This window comes from Manis javanica, chromosome 5 (assembly GCF_040802235.1).
Source record: "Manis javanica isolate MJ-LG chromosome 5, MJ_LKY, whole genome shotgun sequence".
Lineage (NCBI taxonomy): Eukaryota > Metazoa > Chordata > Mammalia > Pholidota > Manidae > Manis > Manis javanica.
In genome coordinates, this window is record NC_133160.1 from 33,003,866 (window position 1) to 33,015,784 (window position 11,919).

The 11,919-nt window shown below is 39.2% G+C and overlaps 1 pseudogene; it reads left to right on the plus strand.

Annotated features, from left to right (window-relative positions):
- The first annotated feature begins 4,238 nt into the window (after positions 1-4,238).
- Positions 4,239-4,988, plus strand: LOC108387135 (TIP41-like protein pseudogene; annotated as a pseudogene).
- The last annotated feature ends 6,931 nt before the right edge of the window (positions 4,989-11,919 follow it).

An 11,919-nucleotide genomic window follows, 5' to 3' on the forward strand; every position in this document is an offset into this window, starting at 1 on the left:
ACAGTGAGACAACGAATTTGACCAGATCTGTACTGTTGGAACTCAACCAGGAGTTGGGAGGGGTGCAAGTTGTAGCACTCCAAAATCTTATGACTATATCTACGGTTAAAAGAACATATGGGATGTGAACAGATCCCAGAAATGGGCTGCTTTAATTTGTCTGATTTCTCTCAGACTGTTCAAGTACAGTTGGACAATATCCATCATATCATAGACAAATTTTCACAAATGCCTAGGGTGCCTAAATGGTTTTCTTGGCTTCACTGGAGATGGATGGTAATTATAGATTTGCTTTCTTTATGTCACCGTATTCCTATTATGTTAATATGTGTGCGCAAGTTAGTTAGTAGTTTAAAACCAATACATGCTTAAGGTACTCTACAAGAAGATATGTCAAAGAAATAACCAATCCTCCCATGTTTCCTTCCATATGCTACATCTATAGCTTTACTTCTTTCTTCCTAATTACAACCCTTAAATAGATTCGTGTCTCATATCGAATTTACCGAGTATCATAATTCCTCCAGGTGGTAAAGATACCTCGAGACAAGTGCTGGGCATAGAAGCCACAGGGCATAAATCTGCAAAGAAGTAAAAAGCTAACCTTTGCAAACAATATGGCTTCTCTCTCACTTACCAACTTTACATTTCCCTGTATGGCCCCGGAAGATGACTGGTTAGCCAGAGACGGGTAAGATTCCTCAAGGGAGGAACAACCTAAGACAGGCACAGTCGCAGGGGGGCCATCAGGTGAGAATTTGGGGATCAACAGAGGTGAGGCTCAGAACCTCACCCCCCCTGCTTTGAGAGAAATCTTCTGCATCCGTGGATGTTTTGCTGCCCTTGTCTAGCCTGGATTAATACTTAGTCCATAGGCACACACCTGATCATCTGATCATCTACATTTGCCCTCTTATAGCACTAAACTATGTTTTCTACCTTTATCTTGCATCTACCTACCACTTCAGCATTTTATTAAAAATAAAAATAATAATAATAATAAAGGGAGAAATGTGGGATCAACATATAAATCAAGTACAAAAATCAAATGAATATTAATATTTGACCTGATTGTTTATAGGTCATAATGCGTGATCAAAACCGAAAGTTTCTGTGATGAATGCCCTTGTACTGTTCACCATGTAAGAATTTATTCACTATGTAAGAATTTGTTCACCATGTAAGAACTTGTTCGTTATGCTTCAGAAGATTGGAGACTGACGAGAATTAGGCTTGAGATGGATTAATGATTGTACATTGAGCATTGACCCCCCTATACTGAATTTTACTGTTGTTAACAACCATTTGATCAATAAATATGAGAGATGCCCTCTCAAAAAAAAAAAATTAAGTACTTAGGAAAAAGACCTACAGAATAGGTACATGAATGTATGCAGAAAACTATAAAACACTGATAAAATAAATCAAAGATCTAAATTAATGGTGAGATATTTTGTTTCATGATTTGGAAAACATGATATTATTAAGATATAAACTTTTCTTAGCTTAATCTACAAAACTATGTTCTGGAATAGCAGGCCTCTAATTTGTATTTAGATAGTTTGTAAATAGCTGGATCCCTCCACGAAATACTGAAAATGACATCACAAGTAATATGATATGATTAAGAAGTTTAAGACATGACTGATTCACTGCCACTTAGTAACGTCATGAACTACTGTTCTTGACGATTTATGTTGATAACTTACCTATTATGGGGAGAGTAGGAGAGCAGGGGATCAATAAATCAATTAAAATGTCTGCTTTGATATTGTGGTTTATAATAAATATATATTCAGTTTCTGGCACAGAGCTCCTAAAACCCTTGGAATTTCCCAAGTGATGAAAGGACAAAGGTGTCTTCTATTATGTTAATGAGGTGGCTTTTGGACAGTATCAAGGATGGGACTTGTTTTCAGGGAAACCAATCATTTAACAGAGGGTTGGAACTTTCAGTCCCATCCCCAAACCTCTGGGGAGGAAGTGGGTGGAGGTTCAGTTGACTCACCAAAAAACATTCATGTCTATGTAATGAAGCTTCCATAAAAACCGAAAAGATCTGACTATCAAAAAGTTGTAATTAATGGGCTTTAAAGCCCATTACTGGGCTTTAAATGGGAATTTTCCCATTTCATTTGCTAAAAGATCTTCCTTTTAAAATTGTACTGAAATCTAATAGTTTTATATCATTTATCTACTTCAAGTTTTAAAATCTGAGAATGACTGACTAGTGGTGACCATCTTTCACATTATTTTTTCACTTTATTTTTAGAATTTTATGCATTTCAAATACATATCAGAGGGATATATAACAGATACCTGTGTACACAAAATCTAGATTTAAACACATAGCAATACTTTGCCAGATTTGCTTCAGTTCTTTTTTTCTTTTGTAGGAAATCAAATCACATTTCTTGTCATTTCACCCCCAGAGCTTACTATTTTCCTGAAGTTGGTGCATATCATTCCTGCCCCTTTTATCCTATTATTATATGCATGTACTCTTGATCAATGGAAATTGTTGTTTTATATAATTTAAAATTGTTCATGCATGGTTTTGCACTTCCTGTATTTTATATACTAATAAAATTCATATTTTCAAATGTATCTAACCTGATTCATTCCATTTTTAAAATTCATTTTAACTACATTATAACGTTCTGTTGTGTAAATAAATCACATTTACGTTTCCATTGGGTGCTTCCTATTTATCAAAATCATAAACATCGAAAGGAGTATTTTTTTTAATCCTTGTACATGTTCTTTTGAACATGTGTATAAGATTTTCCTGGGTTATCTATTTAAAAGTTTAAGTGTGGATTAAGAATTATCTACAGAATTACATTTTACAAAAAATTGCCCTCCACAATGATTGTATTAATGTATGTTCTCACCAGAAATACTCAAGCGCTTCATTGTGTAGCAAGAGACTGTATACATTTACAAAGTCCATTTATTTTTCCTCCTGAGTATAAAACACTGCATTTTCTAGTCTTTCTTGCACTTGGTTGTTGCCAAAGACCTGAATCCTGGTGACATGTGAGTAGAAGAGACACGTGTTTCTTTAAAATTGTCACGACCAAGAAGTGTGACATCCCCATCATCTCTCCCCATTTTCCAGCTACGTGTGGTTCTCCTAGACTTTGAACAGAGTTGAGCTATAAAATGAGAAGGACTGAACTTCCTAAATGACTTCATTAGAGGTTGTGTGACTGGAAACATGTCCTCTGGACTGGGACATGAATAATACATGAACTTTCATTACCCTAAACCAGAGATGAAGAGTTTCTGTTTCAACTCAGCAATGCTGTCTTCTACTGGCATCTTATATGTATATTTCCTACCATTCTCACCACCTTTTGAAGTCATATTTGTATCTATTTTTCATAAGACAAATGGCTCTATAGATCTCAGTCACAAGCCAATTATAAATATCTGTACTAGTGAAGGTAAACAGTATTTTCCACGTTTATTGGCATTTGGTTTTCTCCTTAGATTTGCCCATTCATCCCTTGCCCATTTTCTAGCAGGCTTATTTTTTTCCCCACTGTCCCTAAATTAGAAGAATGAGAATCCTCACTGCATTTCTGCCAGAAAAAGAAAGTAATTCTCATTAAAGTAAATGGGAAAATTACAATTCAGCAATTCCTCAAATCTACACAGGGCAGAAGAGAGGAAGGAAATTTACACTGGATGGCAAGAGATTGCATTATGATAAAATGAAGAATTTTCAAGCTGTGAGAATCATTACCCATTGAAATGAGTTACTGATGAAAATTATAAATACTCTTCTCTGAGAATGTGTAAAAAGAAAAAAACCTAATTCTTAGAAGTCCACAGACCTGGGTGTAGGAATCTCTAGGTTTCTTTCCTACCCTGCACTGTCCATGATCCAACTTCTGAAAGGCTTCTCATTTCATAGACTATTTTTGAGGCTCTGAAATTTTTAAATTTCTGTTTCCAGCTACAATATACTGCCATAGGCGTTTAACTTCCCATTACAGATAATTAAATAAATTTGTTTAAATATCCAGAATGTAATGGCTTCAGAAGTAACTTCTTACCCAGAGTACAGCGTAACTTCATGAAGCGAAAGCAAAGGCACAGGCAGGGGAAGGCGCGATAACCACTTGGAGGCCACGGAGGCGGAGGCACGTGGTGGTGCAGCTGGGGCCGCCGGGCCTGCCTACTCCGCAAGGCCCATGCAGGCCCTGCCGGGGCCGCACCTGCCCTTCTCCTTCAGGCCCTGGAAGCTCAGAGCCGCGGAGACCCACATCATCGAGTCAGCAGACGTGGAGAAGTAAGCTGATGAACTGCATATGCCTTGTCTCCCTGAAACGATGTTTGGAGACACCTTTTTAAGAATCCAGCATGGCTCTGGCTCTGGGATTGAATTCAATGCTATGGGTGCAATAAGATGTGTAAACAACTACCAAGAATGCTCAAAGCAGCCTGTGCTGAAGAGTGGCAGGAATGCTGGACAAAGGGTGAATGTGCCAAGGAGATTATTAAACCCTAGGACTGCACCTGTACAACAAATAAGGGAACATTACTTGAAGAATCACTTAAATTAAAGGTTGTGCCGGCAACAGATCATAAAGGTGCAGAGAAATTGAAAGCCAGAGAACAGATTAAGTTTTTGGAAGAAGTTCGCCTGTTTGAGGATGAACTTCATGATCATAGAGTTTCAAGCTTGACTGCAAAAATTAGAGTAATGCTTTTTAACTTTTTCCTGCTGTTGTGGTTTTTCTTGTGAATCGATGGGGTGCTTATCAGGATGAATGACACGAAACTTTACCATGAGGCCGACAAAACCTACATGTTATGAGAATATACATCACGAGAGAGCAAAATTGCTAATTCATGTTCTGCCTTCCCTCTTCACAGAAGTATTTACCAATAAAGGAGGCAGTTTGTGAGCAGCTCATATTCCAGAAAGAATTGATCCTAATCGTGCAAATTTGCAAGAAAGTACACCTATGGAATAGAATGTGATCCAACATATACTTGCCTTGGTATCTGGAGACCTCAGCTACTTGGAGGATGTATTTTTAATGCGTGACTTAATGGCCTTGTCTACAGGCAGATTTTCTGTAGCCTTAATAAAAAAAAAAGGACAGTAACTTCATTTATCCCTTTGTATGCAATGTTCAACTGCTTCCTCTCTGCTCAACTCACCCTCTATGTGGAAACTTAGCAGTCTCCTACTATGATTCCCAGATGGCTCTTGTCTTGCCAATGGGTTACAGCCCCAGGCAAGTTCGCTATGGATTCAGTGTGACCAAAGAAAATGACAGCAAAACGTTCTTGGGGTGAAAGGGTTATACCCAACTTTATTTCCAGGTGACAGGTCAGTCACTAAAATCCTGTTCACCCAGAGCAAGTCTTCATGCAGCAAGCCGGTCTCTGCCGCTGGGAACCTCTGTCTGCCCAACCATCCTCTGTGCCCTTCTGTCTGCACAGCCGTCCTCCGGGCCTCTCTGCACAGTCATCCCACACAGCTGTCCTCACAGCGCTGCCACCACTCAAGCCTCTGCTTTGCTCTCCTGCAGCCTTGCAGCCCTGCCACTGTGTTGTGCCCAGAGCACTGGGCAGAGCTCTTTTTATAGAGTCAACAGCCATGTATTGCCCACAGGTGTGCAGTGAGCTAGTCAATCATGGCCAGGTGAGAATCCTGGCCACAGGAACTCTCATTTTATCCACAGCTCTCAATGAGTGTTTGCCTTGGTATATTCCCTAGAAGCAGAGCCTGAAACATTTGTGTGTTTGTACATGTGTGTGCATGTGTTGTGTGTGTGAAAGAGAGAGAGAGAGAGAGAGAATGATTTACTAAGGGAGTGTGCTCAGGAGAAATCTGTAAGGGAATGAGGAAGCAGAAGAAAGATGAACACGTGCAGACAGGGGGTTCAGCTGACGTCTAGCTCAGCCCAATCCAGGAGGGAGCTGTGGGATGTGAATGGCACCACAGGCTTAGTTACACCTTGAGACAAGAGGGTGGGGCTTTTGTGCCGTGCCATCATTTGGTCATTGACAGCCAGCCATCTTCTCCAGTGGGAATGTAACTTCCCATGCATTGCTGGGTACTGGCCACAGGGAAGTTTTGAGAAGAGATGGTAGCTGTGACCCATGAGCAGCAAACTCTCAGGGCAGCTGGGAGATGGGTGTTGGAAGGAAAATGAAAATGGATGAGGCACAAACAGCACCTACTACAGTAGGATGCATTTTTTTACATTTATTGAGCATCTATTATATGCCAGGTCTTTGTGTCAGATGGTTTATATATTTTATCTATAATCTAGTTTAGCAAGGTAAGTAGGATGCATTTTTATGTCACTGTTAAGGCAGTAAAAATTAACATAAAATGGAGCCAAGTGCTTGGTTCCTTTCTTTGGGCTTTGTACTATGTTGTGTACTCAGAATCATTAATACTTAGAGACATTTTAAAAAATGTATTTTCAAGACAAGAATTTATTTAATCCCTCCCACACCTCCATGTCTCTGGCTTTTGCTGTTTCTGATGCCCTGGTGAGAGTATAGTATGAAGGTGGGAAGGGCTCAGGGCTCATGTAGCAACAGTAGAAGCAGCTACTACCTGGCCCGCTGCTAAATCAATGCAGATCACACTGCAAGGCCCAGCCTCAGCTCAGGACTTTCCAGACTGATCTCTGGTTTGACCAGAAAGACATCTGAGTTCCACTTTTGGGGCTCTTTCACATGCAACAAGGTCTCCACTGTGCATAAAGAAGAGAGACACTGATATTCAGAGGTCTGGAGCCAGACAGAGGTGGATATGAATCCATTTCCATTGGATCTGTTTTATGACTTGGGACATTAGAAATCACCAGCCTCGTGAACTACAAGAAAGGGTTCTGACTGATATTCTGTTCTCAAAACTTGTTGAAACCAATCTTCAAAATATGAGTTCATCAGATAAGTCTTTTGAGAACTAGCCTTTCTTCAAGGAATCACTAAAATACAGCTTTCCTTTCTTCCTTTCAGCAAGAAATATCAACTATGAGCATTCCCCCATCTGCCTGTGACTATAAGTAAACAGTTTAAAAATCACAAAACAAGGCTATAAAAATGAGGAAACTAAAATTCTATACCTTCGTGCTCAGAAAAACAGAAACTATAAAGAAGGGCCATGTGGCTGCTCATTTCCTTACTCAACCTCTATTATTCATAGCCTGCTGAAATTCCAAAAACATCACAGTAGGTGTTCTTTCCACAAGCAGTAATTTCTCGTTTCCACATTCCACAGACAAGGAGAGCAAGCAGCCAGTATTCCACACACAAGTTCTGTGACATGCAATAATGTATGGAAATTACTACTATTGCTAATTAATACTAATTAAGTGCCAAAAGCATTTTCTTGTGCAGGCACTGTTTTCCTGGGTTGCATTTTATTCAATCCACGTTGTGAGAGAACGTTCAAACAAGCTCATTTTAGATTGATAATCTACACATGGCAGAAAAATCCTCAAAGTTCTCGAGTATAATACACACTATTTAGAAGAAGAAGAAAGTCACATTAAAGGCACAAACTGTAGATTTTTGTTTAATCTGCTTCATCTTAACTCTTTTGGCTTCTGTCATTTCATATCAAGATTCTTATCTTAGGAGCACATGGCCAGATGGACTGGAGAAAAATGTTTTGAGGCTAACACCAGGGGTTAAATGCAGGATATTCTATTTTAAGAAAACGTTACTTGATCTAGGAGAAATGAGTGAGGTACAGGTTCTTAAGGACACACGGCTATAGCACAGTGCTTATGAGCACAGGATCCTGATCCAAACTTCCTGGCCTCACATTCCCGCTCCGCCACTGTGAGACCTTAAAAAGGTGCTTCATCTCAGCGCTTAGTCTCTCTGTGCCTCTCAGTTCTCTGGTTTGAAAATGGGGTTAACATAGTTTCAAAATCATAAAGCTATCATAAAGGATTAATAAATGTGAAACACTCAAAATAGCGCTTAGAAAGTTAATGCTTAGTAAATACTTTTTCCCCATTATTACTTTTGTTGATATACTGCAGGCTCCCACTGTACCTTCTAAATTGGTTTTGTGACATTTCCCTTATAAGACATCATATTTCCTCATTCCTCTACCCAGCTCAGAGGCCCAGGCATGCTGCCTTGTTTTTGTAGTTCCACTAGAAGCTGGAATCTGCTGGTCTGCTCTCCATTTCTATAGTTTTGTCAAGATTGTTCTATAAATGGAATCACATAGTATGTAACCTTCTGAGATTGGCTTTTTCATCCAGCATAATTCACTGAGCATCCATCTCTGGCTGTTGTTTATCAATGGTTTGTTTATTTTTATTGCTGAGTAGTAGTCCCTGCTGTGTCTGGGCCACTGTTCAACCATTCACCAATTGAACGATATATGCTATTCCCACTTCTGGCTGTTATGAATATTTGTATATAGGTCCTTGTGTCAACATAAATTTTAATTTCTCTGAGATAAAAGCTGTGATATAATGAGTCATAAGAAATACATTTTTGGTCATTCATGTGACCAAATATATACTTCCTGAGTATATTTGCTCTTCATCCACAGTTCCTGAAGACAGTGCAGTGTTAAAGGTGAAATGGGTGTTTTGTCATGTTAATGAGAGACTTTTGGACCTCCATCCAAGGGCAGGGGCTGGAGGTGGAATCAGACAATGGCCAATAATTTAGTCAATCATCACTATGCAATGAAGGCCCCACAAAACCTCTAGAAGAGCGATGGATCCTGCTTCTCAGTCAAGGAGGGAGCTTCTATGCTTGGCGAACCAGGAACCTCCCTGTGCCACCAAGCCAGAGCCCACGCTCCATGAGGATAGAAGTTCCTTTATTTGAGACTTTTCCCTATATATCTCTTCATCTGGTTGTTAATTTGTATCCTTTAATAAACTGGTAAATGTTAAGTATTTTCCCAAGTTCTGTGAGGCGCTCTAGCAAATTAATCGAACTAAGCAGGAGGTCATAGGAACCTCCGACCTGTAGCCAGTAGGTCAGACTGGCATCTGGAGTGAGGGGTAGAGGTCAGTCTTGTAGGAGAGAGCCCTTAGCCTGGGAATCTGGGGCTATCTCTGGGCAGATAGCATTGGAATTGACTTGAGTTCTCTAACACCCTGGTTGGAGAATTGCTTGGTGTTATGTGTGGGAAGACCCCTTCCGCACACACACACAAATTGGAATTGGGTCTGGGAACCCAAAAGGAGTTATAATACTGATGTGTGTAACACTATTATTGTTGTTGTATATGAAAGAACACGTAACAAATGCCCAAGATTATAACTGCTGGAGCGTATGGTAAGTACATGTTTAGATTTTAATCAACTGCTATACTCTTTTTGGGAGTAGCCATACAATTTTATATATCTGCCAGGAATATATGAGTGATCCAGTTTCTCTGAATCCTCACCAGCAGTTGACATTATCACTATTTTTTATTTTGCCCTTTCTAATATATATGTAATGATATCCCACTGTGATTTCAATTTGCATTCCCCAAGTGGAAATGATGTTGAACTTCTCCTGTAGTTATCTGCCATCTCTGTATTCTCTTTAGCAAAATGTCTGTTCATGATTGTTTTAAAGTTGAGATTTGAGAGTTATTTATATATTCTAGAAAATCATCCTTTGTTAAATATGCAAGTTGCAAATATTTCCTTCAGGTCTCTCAAATCCTTTAAGATGGTCTCTCATAGAAAGAAAGCTTTAAATACAAGATCAAATTTATCTGATATAGAGAAGACAATTAATGATTCTATAGCATCTTACTACACTGATGTACAGTAACTGTAATGGGGTATGTGGTGGGGACTTCATAATAGGGGGAGTCTAGTAACCATAATGTTGTTCAAGTAATTGTACATTAATGATAGCAAAATAAATTTAAAAAAACATCTGATATATATCAGAAAATTCTAGTCATTGATAAATAAAAATTGGGAGGAACAACATCCATCCAATCATACCTATTTTATCAAAAACTACCCCAAAATAGGGAGATTGCTAGTCAATTGAAATCAAATAAATTCAATCTAAACATAGTTCAAGACACAGAAGTTGAGTTTAGCTTTGTTCATCTATTTTTAATAAAACTGTGGTTAGTACTTTCCTGCCTTATAGCAATGGTTGGGATCCAAGAGGAGAAGCTGGTGATATGACTGAAGAACACCTAAGTTTATTAGACAGCCAGCTTCACAGGTAGCAGCCATGATATGACAGCCAGGATTGAAAAAGAAACTGCCATGCATCTCAGACTCAAAAAAGTGGGCAGTAAGGGCAGGCACATTGGAGGTAAGCTGGGAAAGGAGTCACTCTAAGACTTCTTAGCAGAATGTAAAACAAAAAATTCAGAGACTCCCTGAAGCTAAAGGAGTCCCCTGCTTATCTTGGTCAGAAATCCCCACTCTTGTTCTGTGCTCAACCATGAAACAGAACTTCCAGGAATGACAGCCTTGCAGACTTCCACACCATACTGCTCTGCTGTGCTGGCCCCTCCATGTACCTCTGGACAAAACCCATTTACTTCTTCTTACCCCTCATCAAATGAGTGGCAGAGGCATAGTACCCAGACTATGGGAGCACAATCTAGTTTGTTAAAAACAAAGGATTAAACACCAGGAATGTCCATTTTTGAATCCTCATTCTGCCTGTCACTTGTTCTGTGACTACACAGAAAATACTAACGTCTAAGGTTCTTATTTGTAACATGGAGATAATTATACCATATTGATGTTCCAATCCTTAAATGAAATAATGGATGCACAAGGCCTGGCATATTTTAAGAATGCATAATGACAGTTATTTTCTTATAGCCAAGAACCTACGCCCCATCAACAGGTGATCAAGTGTACACTACCTGTTGTCTTACCTAAAAAATGAGCCAAATAATGCAGGTGCCAAGATAATTCACCTGCCTTTGAAATTTGAGTGCTTTTCCAGCAACAGGCTAGGCCTACAAATTTGCAAGTTGAATTCTCATCCAAGAACATGGCTTGAAATACTTGCATAAATGGAAAATGGAAGACAGAAGCTCAAGTAGTAAACATGGACAGAAGGTAGATAGATCATAATTCCATTTCTGGTTAACTTGGAAAGGTCAAATAAATTATCTTCATTTAGAGTAGGTCATAATAGCAATTGCCACCCACAGCTTATGAAAAATAGTCTTACATAAGTCCAAAATGTTATTTCTATTTCTAAATAAATAGGCCAAGAAAATATCCAAGAGTATTATGATTAAAGTTTTTATTCTGTTCATAGAACTAGTTCAAAGTTAACAATCTATACAATGGTCCCCATTAGATTAGTAATTCTGTGAGACAATCAGCTACATTAAATTAACTTAAGGGTTTAAGAGCCCGGGCTATTATTTTAGGCTGGATTTCACAAAACTAGCGTTTAAGACAGGGAGTCAGCTGCTCTCCAAAAGAAGGGAATGAGAGAAGCAGAACGCAGCAGAAGGTAGAGAGCAAGGATATGTTTCTTCTCAGCTGGAGTTGAGTTCAGCCTGACCCCGTGGAGATCTATGAAGTATGAATTGCACCTCCCTTCAGCATGGGGGCAGTGTTGGTACTCTGTGTCAGTGGTCATTAAATGTAGGCTGTTCTCATCCAGGGGGAAAAACTTCACAGTTAAATGGAGGCCAATTCTCTGGAAAAGGTGGCAGTGCTAACTGATAGATGACAGCTAGGGGTTTCTTCTGCCTCTAAAGGGGATCTGGACAAGTGAGGCAAATGGGTATTCTTATTTGGAACCCCCCAAAACCCTGTCTCTTACAAGGATGTATTGGCATTATAGGAAGGCAAATAAAAATCCAAATCATGCCAGGCAAGGGAAACAAAATAAAAAATGAACAAATGGGACTCCATCAGACTAAAAACCTGCAGAGCAAAGGACACAATCAGCAGAACAAAAAGGCAT